General features: G+C 39.1%; 1 protein-coding gene across 1 annotated transcript in view; it reads left to right on the top strand.

Annotated features, from left to right (window-relative positions):
• The window catches only part of LOC121949544 (metabotropic glutamate receptor 4-like), a 240,766-nt gene that overhangs the window by 135,659 nt on the left and 90,825 nt on the right, over positions 1–14,282 (top strand). The gene's annotated exons all lie outside the window — the stretch shown is intronic.

Here is a 14,282-nt window from a genome sequence, read left to right as displayed (position 1 = left end):
GCCAGATGACCAACCTAAAGCTGTAACAGACAAAAACAGTGACCGACAAACCTGCTTTGTGGGACAGTACCCAAACTTGATTATTCGTCCTATACTGATGATGTTTACAGGAATTCTGTTGGGGTTTTTTTCTGGATCAGGGCGGCATTATTACTAAGAGAGGACTGTTTGTTGTTAATTATTATATCTGGAGTCCCATCCAGGGATAAGATGTTTTGTAGTGTTTCCTACAGAATTGAAGTGTAAATATAGTCCCCAAGGAATGTTTTTCTGGAGGCCAATGGTGAAGTTAGCTCCACCGTGGTTCCCTTGTCCAAAAGCTTATCAGATTTTTCCATCCAGTATTGTATAATAGATAAAAATAAGCTCTGTTGCATCAGACGTTTATGATACTTACACGTTTTCCTTAGCAAGATAATCATGATGAATGACCATCACTTGATGCGTGATGACATTCTGTAGTCACTGATGCGAAACACTGGTTAGCAACTGCCTTTTTAAAGACACACAAAGCTTCAAAATTTACAAGTGTATTTTATTTATTGATGTATTTTATGTTGTAGACACAGTGAAGACGTTGAACTTCTGTTATGTTTTGTTTTTTTAAATGTGTGTGTCCCTTTGCACCAATCTGTGCAATCCCCTTGTTTCTGTGTAACTAAATTTGTTTGTGAGGGTCTGTGAGCGCAGCACAGGCAGAGCTCGATAGATCGGATCCGTTGATGAGAGGAGCAGCTGCTTTGAGTGATTGCAAATTTTAGAAAGATTTAAGTTTCACTTTTAGTGCGCCTGACATTCTGCTGCTCCATCTATTCCCACAGCACACTCTGCGCTCTGAGAGTTTGGCACCCTGAATAAATTTTACTTGTGGCAGGAGATGTTTTAATCGTGGCAGTTTTTTGGGAACATTCCCCAAACTTGATGATTTGTCCCAAGCTGATGAGGTTTAATGGGATTCTGTTGGCAATTCATGGCAGCATCATAACTGGGAGAGGCCTGCACATTGTTACTGTAATAATTACATGTGGAGCTCTGATCAGGGATAACATGTTTTAACATTTTTATGTGCCTTCACTGTAAAATTCTACAACTGGAAATACCTCATTTAATGTATTTTGTGAAATTCTGCGGGAGTCTTTTTCAAAGGGAAATATGTAGTCTCTCCTGATTTGCACATTTGACATCTGGAATACCAGATCCATGTAGCCAGTGGCAGCATAGAGCGGCATTAGTCTTTAGATTAGGTTACTGAGTTAGAGTTATTGATTCCTTCAGGGAAATTAGGTCATTCCAACAGGAAAAGTGATAAGATTCAGCACAGGCAAAGACAAGAAGAGTATCATCACATGTAAAATAATCAAAAAGGAGCTTGTGTAAGCTCAGTTTTGTGGACAGAAAATATATGAAATTGTGGGAAATAATGAATGAATGCTCAAGTCTCTTTCCTGACATTGACATCTTGACATCTCATTCAACATTAGCACAATGAAAAAGGCTTATAAAGGCTTTCATGAACTTGAATTAGACGAAATCATTATTTTTGGACGTGCAGAGTATTTGTCATGTACAGTTTCTGCATCAGAGCAGATTTTTCTCCTCAGCTCTGTTGTAAACTATCTACAGTGTAAAGCTCTTCACAGCATGGAGCCTTGTATGACAAAGTCCAAAAGGAAGGCAAATGCATCTGTCAGTACATTTTCCTTTAGAAGTATTGTTTCTTTCAAGATGGTTCCTGCTAATGAGCAGGTGGAAGATAATATTGTTTAGTCAGCTTGTCATCTGAATCTTTATCCTGATAGACACCCTTATCTAAAGACAGCAATTTTTTCCAAAACTCACAAACTTCTGCTGTAACCCCAATTTATGTAACAGGAGGAGTTTAATCTTGATTGATGAAAGTGTGTGTATTTTTGTTTGTTCTTTGTCCAATTATGAATTGTTTTCCAAGAATAAGCACTTTTCCAGGAAATTCAGTTGGTGTTGGTATTTTGATAAGACCTTTTCTGTGGACTGTGTGGGCTTAATAGGAACTATCTAAGCACTGTCACCCAAATGGGCGTGGTTTTGCAGGATGCAGCAATGCATGCTTTGTGGAGCTCCATGACCATCTCAGCCTTTGCTCTGTGAGTGCCTGCACCTGTCTTTGAATGCAGAACAAAAATCCATAATTATTTTGGTCAGATGCTTATAAGAAGTTGGACTGAGTGGCAAAGTATGGGCTAGTTTGATTTCTAAAGCTAAGAAAATTTGGCAAAAAGACTGAATGATACAAGCTACAAGTATAAGAGCATACAGAAAAAACTATTATCCTACTATCCTATGATCTGAATATCAGGTCTCAAACCTTAATGGAAACTTATAGTCAGCTTTGTAAGCCCATTTGGGGAGGGCTGCAGATAGATATAGATATACAGATATCAGAATGACCCCACCATCTGAGTACATTTTTGTTGTTGGACATAATTTAGTCCAATGTCAGTATGTTTTAGCTCCATTTAATTATAGATTTTTTCCAGTATAACATTATGTTTGACAGTTTAAGAATTTATAAGCAAATCATGAAGTAAAGGGAGAAATTAGTTTAATAAACAGTTCTTTAGGTTACAGTTTTAGCTTATTAAAAAAGTGATTAGAAGACCCGTTGTATTACAGCAAGAACCCACATTGGCTTTACATACTCTGTATGATGTAAGGCACTGTCCCTTGGTGAAATACAGTGTTTTAACCCTTTTCAAACCTGGGAAAACTAGCTTGACCTCTTTTAAAAACATGAGAAGAAGGCGATTTGCAACTTACAAAGAAATGACCCAGAAATTAGTTAAAAGTACAAAAACGTTACATGAAAAACAAAACAAATAAACCTGAAAAAGTTCAAAAAGAAAAAACAAATGACCTTAAAAATTATTACTCTGTAAAGTAATTTAAAACATAGAATTATGATAATTAAAAATATATAGTTCTCTAGACACTTGCTTTTAAAAATAATTTTCTTAAAGTACTACTTTCTTGCAATTTATGGGACATTTCTTGCCTTGTTGTTCTTTGCCTTTTTTTCTATGTTTTTGTGCTCAGGGTTTAAAGGTTTAAATACTTGTGAAATGCGTCTAAATGCAGCATGAGAAAAGCTGATCCAGGTCTCAAAGGGTTTGTAAAGTCCTGGCCAGGACACACTTTAGTGCACCTGTCAGGGTTATGTACACTTGTATGATTGTTTGTTGTAAATATGTTACCTTTAAAGTATATATACACCTCAGCAAACTTCCAACATTACTCCACCCAATATACAGTAAACCGGAGATGTGCAGATGAAGGGCCTAACAAAAAAAAAAAAAAATTTGTTAAGCATTTTAGAAACAACTAAAATTTTCGTAAGATTTATTTGATTTTTTGATTTACTTATTTTTAAAGAGGAAGCAAACAAAGGTAGCCTATAGCAGCTTTAAGTCCCCAGAGATGTCCAACAGTGCAGTGCGCAGACATGTTATTGCTCCCACAATAATTCAGAGTTACCAAGAAAGCTGACTTGCTAGTAGGTAAGCTAATGAGCTAACCTACTAATGGCTTAGCTAACCAGCTAGTAAGTAAACAAGGTTACTAGTTCTCCAGTGAGATATTCAGCTCTGCAAAATGCCAAGTCCTTTTAACTATTTAACTGGTTTTGTGTGGTTCTTGACATCCATAGACAGATGTCCCCCATATTTTAGCTAGTTGGCTCTTTTGTTAGCAAGTGCTTGACATTTGTGTTGGCGCTAATATTCTTTCTGGTTTGATTAAAAGTCTGAATACTGTGGACACAGCTCAGGGGATTAAAAAAAACACAGATAATGCTGAAGTGTCTTTATTTGCCTTTTTTTCATCACAATCTCTCTCAATAATATGCTGCAGATATATAAAAATGAAAAAAGGCACTGACTATAAAGGTGAGCAGTCATCTCCATTCACACTACACCGACTTTACCACAAAATGGATAAAAAGACCTTTATGCTTTAAAGTTTAGAAATGACCTTTAAAAGAGCAGCCATTAATTGAAACTGGCTGCGAACTGATTGGGATTCAAAAACCAATGATAGTCATAAGTCATCCACACTGATTATACACCTGGGCGACTTTAGAAAAGTGGATATAAGTCACTATTGTACCGTAAGATTCAAACGCTGCTGAATGCAACACCGTAGCAATTTAATTGAAGTGTGAATAATTTTAATCTGTATTTAAGGTTTTAATAAAGTGAAGAGTAATATTGTCAAGAGCAGTTTACTCTCACATCTGCTTCCCTTAAGTGAGTCCTTAGTCTCTTATAACACTAAAAAAACAACCTTTGTCTTGTTTCCATAATAACTTTACTCTACAGTGTTCTCCGCTGTCACAAAGTCCCAACAATTCCTTTAAAACCGTGGGCTTCCTCTAATGGAAGATAAATGCAATTTCATTTCTGCAGAGGGACCTTGAAGGGTCAACTTTGGAAGCGATGGGAAAGGCACCCTTGTGTTAGCGAGGCGGGGGGATCACTATCACGAGGGGGGATGAATAGGGGATTTGGTGCCTCGTGAGAGGAGAACATGGGCATGAAACAACCACTGATTATCGGGGAAAAGCAATCTCCATACACAGCATGCTGTGTAACCTTGATGGTGGAATTTGATTTAGCAAAAATAAAATAAATAAATAACCGTGATGCTGTATTTTGAGCAGGATTTTCATATGGTAATAGGCTGCATAGTGAGACACAAATAGGATTCCCATTGCCCCATTAGCACAGATGAAATCAGGAAAATGTCCTGGCTACATGTTGGCTAAACATCCAGGAGCCGTATTCACAAACACTCTGAGAGTCCTCTCAAAGAGCTCCTAACTTAGCCTAAAAATGATATTAAGGAGTCCTAGCTTAGGAGTGATTTAAGAAAATTCTCAGAGCAACTCTAAGCAAGGTAAGGACAGAAACTTTTTTATCTTAGTGACACTGTTTGCAAGATGTTATGCAGTCTTTTAACAGATGTGATTGGTTGTCACAGACACACCCTTTTATGAGCCTGAAAGGTGTGAACACCCAGCAGAAATGAAATAAACTGCATCACATTATGAGACTGCGAAAGTGCTTTTTGTGTGATCACACTGCTGCATTTTCCAGTTGCCAAATATCAAACAATCACTTTCTTTTCTAGCGTTATGGTGCAGGGTTGTAGATGTGAGTGCATCTTTAATGAGATCAACCACGAACATCACTGAACTAGAATTTTTCTCCAGCCTCTTTGTCTTTCGGCTATTTTCTCTTCTAAGAAACTTGTAAGTCTCTTAAAAGTCCTTCTCCCCTCTCCTAATAGTTTTTCGCCTTTGCTCTCATAAAGGCTAAGATACTTTTTAAATAACTTTTATCTTTACCAGGAGCTAGTTTCAACTTTTAAGGGATATTTCGCCAATTTTCAAACTTCTGTATCTAAACAGTATGTGGATAGTATGTGTTGATTAACTATGCTAAACTGTCAATTTCCGCATTTTTGTATTGCCCACCACATGTGCTGCCAACAGCGTAGACATTAAAAGTAGGCAATGCTGATTGGATGTAAAGCAAGATTATGTTACTGCACCGCTTATTTATCTCCTGAAATGTTTCGAGAAACATATTTAAATGCCTTGTTTAGCTATAATAGTGAGAGCTTTTGAACAGGATGGTGGCCTTAGTAAAACTAAGCAGCGCTGACCAAATATAAACCAAGATTCTGCTTCTGAGTTGTCTATTTCTCGCCTCAGATGTTTTCTGAAACATGTTTTAGCGTGCCATTTAACTGTAGCACGAGCTCACCAGTCGTCATTGTTTCACTTGGACCAGTCCACATTACCTCGTCCACTAGTGGGAGCGTTTGTTAAGGTGTGATGCATTCTGGTATCTGTAGATTTTCAACCTTTTGAGCAAAAGCATCCTTTTTCTCTGTCTTCTCTGGTCATGTAGCACCAATTTCAAAAATATTTGCATCTTTCTACCGCAGAGACGTCCTAGCTTTATGTGAGGACCCTCTTTACATCAGTGAAATACGTCTTTAAGGGGAAATAATTAAAAAACCTAATTATTCTAAGAATTTTCTGAGAATTTTGTCAATAGGAGCAACTTTAAGTACTAGGAAGCTTTGTGAGTACGGCCCCAGAATTGATTGAATTGAACGTCAGAGGAATTAAAATTATTCCTGAAAAAAAGCATTTTCTTTTTCTGACGACAGCTGAAGAAAAAGAAACGGTTTAATGCTGTGCATTAATGTATTGTGGGTAGGGATTTTCCTCAAAGCATTTGGTTAAAACGTTTCTTCTTTGAGGATAAGCACTCACCACTCGGAGTTATATTCCACAATATGCTGATTAATGTGTTTTAAAACCAAGTCAGCGTGGTTTGGATTTCTGACCAACTGGGTATTAAGACATATTTATATTTCCCCCTAAGCTTATTTTTTTCTGTATTCACCTGTTAGACCTGGAGTAACCTAGATTTTTTAAAAAAGCCTTTCACAGCTTCATAAAAATGTGACACTGCCCATCAGTCTCCAAGACAAACAGCAGGAGGCTGAGGCATAAAAATCCTTTATTCAAGTATAAGAGGAGGCAACCCTTTCAGTGGCGGGTAGAAAGACAAACAACCTTTCATTTGTTTGTTGCAATTTAAAAAGTTGAACCTAATCCCTCTCCCATTTTCTGCGGCAGATTTCAAGCTTAGTAAAGAGGTGTGGAAGTTTGCAACTTTCTGTCAGAGAAACTTGACTGAAAGATATTGGCTCGCGTTCTGGAGTATTACTGAAGACACTACACTAGAGTCTTTTTTTCTTTTAAGTTATGGCGGCTCCGCGAGAGTGTTTCTAATTTGATTCTGAATGAGGAATAGAGCACGAGTGATTTAGGCTGGCAGGAATCACAGGATAAAATTTTGACATAATGTCACTTTGACTTAGGGCGTGTCATTTCCATTACAAATGACAAGGCGCTTAACAGTCAGTTGAAACACAGAGAAAGGGGAGAGGGAGGGAGAGGCGTGTGGGTGAGACAAAGCAGGATCGGATTTGAAGGCAGGGGGGAAAAAAGGAAATGTTTGCTGAATGCAGAGAAACAGTTGTTTGATCAGCCAGTAGTGAGCGAGCTGCTGTAACTCTGGGATTTCATTACTCATTTGTTCTTTTGTCAGTCTGATGAAGAAGTGATCAAAAATGAAACCGTTCATTCTTCACTGTTTTGTGGGAAAACAAACACGCACACTACTGTGATCACAATGCAGCAACACAATTTCCCTGCAGGATTTTTGCTTTGAAAACATACCTTTCCCGGTCTCTTGTAGTATGCTGGTCAATCGGTTGCAAAGGAGCGGGGTGGGATATTTTTCAGGGATAAATCTATAATTTTTAATCTCATGCTTCCATTTCTCCTCTTGTATTGATCCATTTTGTACCATCAGCAAGCTTTGTGGATGGATTAAGCCACGCAAACAAAGAAAATGTGGCGTCCCAACATCAACGGTTGTGATCAATGACAGAGACAGCCCGGGTCAACAGCTTCGATGCCTGTGTTTACTGAGGCAAAGTATTGGAGCAAGAAGGGGCCGGTGGAATAGAGGGTGCAAACCAGAATCAATACAACAGCTATCATCATTTGCAGGGTTTATTAATGGCTTCGCCCCAAGCCGGCAACGAGAGTAACACTCACTTGCATTTAGGGAACCAGCACTCCAGCATTTACGCAGCTCGCCTCCTATCAATCATCTCAGTGGAAGTTGCTCTCAGCAATGGTCTGGCTACCTCCACTCACCTCACGAAAACACCCCCCCTCAATCATGTAATGAATGGCATCAATTATGTGGCGAGGCTGCCAGGATATACAAATGATTCAGAATGGGTCAAAGTCTAAAGGCTAGAAAAAAGTGACTGCGCAGGGCTCAGTTTAATTCACTTTCTCTCACTCCTCCTCTTTGCTGCGGCTCAATAGAGTTTTCATGAATTTTAAAAGGTATATCCACCTGTTTGTGACTGACAACAGCATCAGTCACACAGGATACAGCCATAAGGCAACGAGCATTTCCACCAACAGGTGCTGCCTATCCGCGTGATAGTCAGAAAAAATTCCCGCATGTAAAAATTGTTCCTTACTTAGAGAGTACAGAACATGTCATCTGCTATATCAGACAGCAGAGAAAAAGACACGCCGCTTTTTATGGCAGTTGAAATGTTTCCACAGGATGTGGCAGCTCGGTGTAAGAAAAAGGGGTTTCTGTTCAGTCAAATATCGTGGCAGTGTAAAGCAAATGAACAATCCATTTTTTCCTACTGTCAAATAAAACTGTCAAACTCAAGGTGATAGATGAACAAAAGGAGACATAAAGATCTGCTATTTTATATTTAGGAATAATATGGAGGAAGAGATATGATTAAAAAATGTATTCGGACCAAGTGCAATCCAATCCACAAGCCATCAACCAAAAGCAGTGACATAAACCGTTAACTGAATATTGTACGGATTCTACGGATAGGATGATGGGAGGATTATCACCTCTCGTGATCCATGAAAGTGCCAGCTGATGAATTTGGATGACTGTGTGAGCTTATCCTTGTTCTTTTTCCTGTACTGTATTTTCCTAAAAAATTTCAGAATTTATTAACATAAAGTAACAATGTGGCAGTAAGGGAAAGTGTTCTCCGTCGTTATGTATGAAGAAAACTAAACAGGATTTTAAAGGTCCAGTGTCCAGGATATAGGGGACTATACTGGCAGAAAGGGCATTCATAAAGCAGATGTTGTCAGTAGTGTATCACCTTAAAATAAGAATCATTGTGTTTCTGTTGGCTTAGAATGAGACGTTTATATACGGAGCAGGTCCATCATGTTGTTTCCAACAACTGATTTGAGCCCTGTCTCATTCCAAAGTTGTGAAATACTGCTGCTTGTTTAGTGTTTTGGATGTGAGACATGGATGAGAAAAGCCATCCTTTCACAGCGGTATGAGATGCTGTTGGGCGGCATCAGGTTGTAAAGCTGAGGGAGGCTGCCAGATAACAATGTAACACGAGCAGCTGGAAAGTCTGTGTAGGGCAGGTTAGAGGGGTGGTGGATAGATCCAACAAACACTGGACCTTCATGTGGGAGGCTGGTGTTTGCTTCCCATATGAGTTAAATTACCATTTATTATTTCATAAAATGTATCCAACATGTGGGCTTAGAACACAAAGAAATGAAACATATTACAAGAATAAAGTGAATTTACTTAAAACCTAGTTGATAAATAGCACTGCAACCAAAAAAAGTGCATATTGTTGCTCACAGCACGTTAATAGTTAATAGGCCAAACAATACCATGAACAGGGCAATACTTTAGCAGCTCAACAGTAGGAAACAACACTTCAAAATGAAAGCCCTGTGCCAGAAATTCAAAATAAAGTGTTTTTTTTTTACAAACGTGACATGTTCAGGTGTCACTTGTGGTCCATTCAGAATGGACAAGCAACTCACTTTTGGACCACAGTCCAACAGTTGGGAACCACTGACCTAAACCTAACCAGGTGCATTTTGTTGCCTAAACCTAGCTTATTTTAAAAGAAACTTCATGCATTTAATGAGCAGAAACTGTTCATTTCCTGTGAAAGCGGACATGTATTTTGAAAGGACACGTTAGTATGAATTTTTATAATCATAAGCATCCTCCACAGTTAGTTCAAGTATCTTTCTACCTCAAGTAAATACCTACCTATATGTGGTGAAGTCTTAGTGCCTGCAAGTTATGTTTGACCGTGGATACCTGAGCTGGACCAGTGCCAGTAAATTTATCAACACAAATACGTGCCTCACTTCTCAAGGACCTCCTGAACCTGACATGTTAGTAATGGATACTTACCATCTACGTCACAGTGTTGTATAAATACTACTGCCTTTCTATGTGATCGTTGTCAGCCAGCTTTCTATGTTCTGTGCCAGTTCGTCTGCGTTTAGTCTGGTCTCTGTCTGGGCTGATCCGAGCGCTCGTCTTTGTTGTACTTGTCCTCATTTGTAGTCTTCGTTTAGTTTGTCATTGAACTCATCTTCATTTATGTTGTACTTGTTTATTGTATTGTGTTCATTGTAATTGTAATTATAATTGTATACTCATACTTTTACTCATACTAAACGTGTGCTGACTGAAGCTTTAACAGGTGTCTCTATCCTTCAGAAGGCATCACAGAAAAATCATACTGTCAGGACACAATGCTCTTAACAGGTGTGAATTGACACTGAGTCCCAGAATGTCATTAACAAATGCACCCAGGATATCTAGCTCATCAAATTTAGACGTGAAAAGTCAACTGAACAAGCAGCGATATTCGATGAGTTGGGAGTGAAAATGTGTTAATCGCACAAATCAAACACTGGCTCTGGATAGGACCGTTTGGGCTAAGATTAATTTGATCCACAAGTGAAAGTAATGACATAAACCGTTGACTGAACATTTTTGGGAATTTAAAACAATCGAATGATGGGAGGATTATCACCTCTCATGATCCATGAAAGCGCCAGCTGAGGAATTTGACCGACTGTGCACGCTTCGTTCTTCGGTATGGTTCTTGGGTCTCGACACAGATTACACAGCAGTGCTGGCCTTGGAGGTACAGTAGTATGTCGGTGGGATTATCCCACTTTAACACAGCTCCCACTGCGCTGACCCACAGACTTTACATTGTAGTCTTGCTTGACAAGGTCTGCTCCACAGGCCAGGGTACAGGATCCAGGATTAGCATATTTGGGCCCAGAGCTCTAAAGTACACTGCAAAGATCTCTGAGTGATCCTCTTGTCTCTTCTTTCACTATCGTCGTTATGCTGCAGCACAAAGCTGAAGTGAATCTGCATCACCTTGTCAGAGGCCTCAGTAAATCTGCAGCACCTGCAGCAGCATAATGATGTAGGGGTCTGTTAAGCAGAAGTGTTTTAAAGGTGTATTTTCTCATACTGTATGACGTTAACTGCTGCAACATTGTCACTGCGCTCATTTGACAAGTCACACAAGATAAAGGCTTTAATTAAAAACAGACAATAACATGATAAAAACGCTGGTTCTCTCCTTCATGTCTCTTTCAAGGAATTAGAGCCTCCTTTCTTTGGAGCAATTTGCCATAGGACAAAGATGTCATGTATGTTATTCATTTTATGTTTTGCCTGTTTTCCTCCGCCAAGTGTTCTTTTATTGTAGAGCTGGGAAATGAACAATGTGTGCACTCTGCTGTGAATTCTCCACAGAATTCTTGACAAGGCTTGAAAGATAAAGCAGGCATCAAATAGTCAGATCTCCATGTGTTTGATTGTGCAAGTAGAATATCTGTCTGCATTCAAATGAGGATGCTTTTTTTCCTCTCTATTTTTTATTTTTAAATGGCATTTCCACTTATTTGTTTCTCATTTTAAATGTGGAGTTATTTCCATAAATCTCCATGTATAAGAACCGTACAAAACAGTTTGCAAAAGTATTTATATGTGCAGCATATATACTGCAATAACATCAATATTACATCCTGACAGTAAGACTGGCTTTACAAGGTAGACAGACAGTTTTACTAATGTTTTAGTAGACACCGCACACATTTAAATCCTCATTTTTAAACAAAGCTGCAGTAAATCTATTTTGCACATTTAGTTAATCCAAATTATCTTTAAATACAATGCTTATCCACAGTTTGCCTTCAGTCATAATATTGGGATATTTACTGCATTATGCATACACGAATTAGCACATGAAAATAGACTGGGCTGGCTGAGTGGTTGATACGCCATGTCTTTAGGAGAACATCAAAAATCTTCCAGCGGTGAGCCCCGAGGCCACCGGCAAATTAAAGTCTCATCATTATCTGACTTTACTCATATTGTTTATAGCGAATGGAATGAGCGTCTGTAAGGAGACATTTCTAGCTGAGGGCACTCTTTAATGTGCCAGCGTGCATTAAGAAAAATAAAATAAATTGACTACAGCCTGGAGGTTAAAAAATCCAGCTCGCAACAGAAAGTTTAGCCATTCAATGATTCACTTGAGCTGGGAGAGGCAGGCTGTAGGGGGCTCAATTGCCTTTGTAACTATTGTCAGCATGCACCTGAGCAAGGCACTGAAACCAGCTTCTTCAGCCCTGCAGCCAAGTGACACAGTTACAGTGAAAAAATATGCATGTATAAAAATGTGTGCCCTCGTGGCACTGTAAGCCATTTCAGTGCTTCTGTAACTGACCCAGTAGAGATGCACTGCAGCAGAGTCGGACAGCTCCCATGTGTAAATGTGTGAATGACTGTACACCTGCCTCTAACCCTGCATGTTATCCCTGAAGCCATTTCTGTTGATGTTCAGTAGACGGAGGGAACATTCGGAAATACTATTTTTATCCTCCTCATGTCTACAGTTTTAGTTTGATATACTTACTAAAATCTCTCTAAACAGCATGCTCCTACTGTCGAGCCGCCAAAGTCCAGATAAGAGGAGGCTTTAATTATTACTCTGTGCTCAAAGCAGTGAACTTCATGTCCTCTGTTTTTATTTACAGTTAATATTATCCTAAAAAAGCCAGAACTGAATATGAAGCAAAGCTGTGGCAGTAAGGGGAAGTGTTCTCTGTTGTTATACGTTATGTATAGAGGAAACTAAACAGGATTTCAAAGATCAATTGTGGATTTAGGGGGACATGTGGGCAAAAATTGTTTTCAATATTCATTACTATTTTTCCTTAGTTTATAACCACCTGAATTTTTTTTCTTTTTTTTTTTACCTTAGAATGACATGTTTACATCTACATAGGAGCAGGTCCTCTACCACAGAGTCATTGTTTCTACAGTAGCCCAGAGCAGACAAATGAAACACTGGCTTTAGATCGGGCCATCCTTTTTTTTTATAAACAACTCATTAAAACTGTACGTCTCATGAAAACAGACACTGAACAAACATCAGGGCGATGAGAGCTACCTTCAGTGTGATTCACTAACATGGAGGGGCGGGCTTTATGACCTAAACTGCAGACAGACACCAAGGGGCGATCGAGATTGAAAAGTTACTCTTTGGGGGAACTGTCACGTTGTCCATCTTTATATACAGTCTGTTGTTTTTGGCACGTGTCAGCTCTGCAACCTTACTGCTAGATGCCACTAAATCCTACAGACGGGACCTTTAAGTAGCAGGATTTCCCGCACATTCATTTATTTCTTGCGGGCTGCCAAAACTGAAACATCTGCCGCCACAAATAGATTTTTCAAGCTGGACTGTTAATTGTGAGAGCTATTAGAGTATATATTGTCAGTTATTTATAGCGCACCTGGGGCAGAGATGGTGCAGCGTCAGGCCCATTGAGCACAAAACAAAACGTCAAACAGTCATTCTGCTGGCTCTAAATGTTTGCTTTCACTTAAAAACATCTGCAAACTGCTCCTCTCAACCACTGATGTGATCTGATCAGCTGTGAACAGATAGATCAATTATACACCTGCGAGTGACAAACATCTGCAGAGGGCAAAAAAAAAAAAACTCATGGAGATCTCCATCTGCAGTGCTGTGCTCACAGACCTGCAAAAATCTCTGAAGTTAGAGTGAGGACACAGTACGATACAAAGGGACACACAGGCATGTAAAAGATGCCAAAAGACCTGGACATAACTGTAAGGTTATCTGACCATCCCCACAAATTAAATAATTTACTCTATAAATTTAATTGTTCAACATATTTAGAAAAGTCCTTATTCTCTTTCTTTGTGAGAAGACTTTTCTTTCACTCATTGAGAGTGCAAAAAAACAGGATCTCAAGATAAAAGCACAAACAGTCGGGAAGTGATGGCTATTGCGTCTCCTCAACAGCGAAACATCATCGACATGAGTCAGAACAGTATCAGTCTGTAGCACAGTCACATTATCACAATGTAGCATTATCATGTCCCGTGAGTGATAAAGCAACATGGAAGAAAACAGCATCTATGGTCACAGCAGACATGGGGATGCATGATATTTAGTATTATCTCACATATTTGTGGTTTTGTGTACATTTTTTGAACCTAAAAGTAAAACGTTATTGTCTACGATGGTCTCCGGGGACCTTGTGCCGTGCTGCTGACACCAGAGAGCCAGGGATGACGGTGGGGGAGCATATGGTCAGACAGGTGTCAGATCTGTGCAGAGCACCAGAACATAAACACAGACACATCACCATCAGGATGATAACACCTTCCAAAACACATATTTCACTCTCAGTGGTTTCTGTGACATGAAATACATTTAGAACATGTAAAATCACGTGAAGCCAGCATTTCTATGATTTCAACACGGAT

The sequence above is a fragment of the Plectropomus leopardus genome, chromosome 2 (assembly GCF_026936395.1).
Source record: "Plectropomus leopardus strain MGB_pleo_1.0 chromosome 2, ASM2693639v1, whole genome shotgun sequence".
NCBI classification, from domain to species: domain Eukaryota; kingdom Metazoa; phylum Chordata; class Actinopteri; order Perciformes; family Serranidae; genus Plectropomus; species Plectropomus leopardus.
The sequence above is the reverse complement of the archived record's forward strand: the minus strand, read 5'-3'. Positions and strand labels throughout refer to the sequence as shown.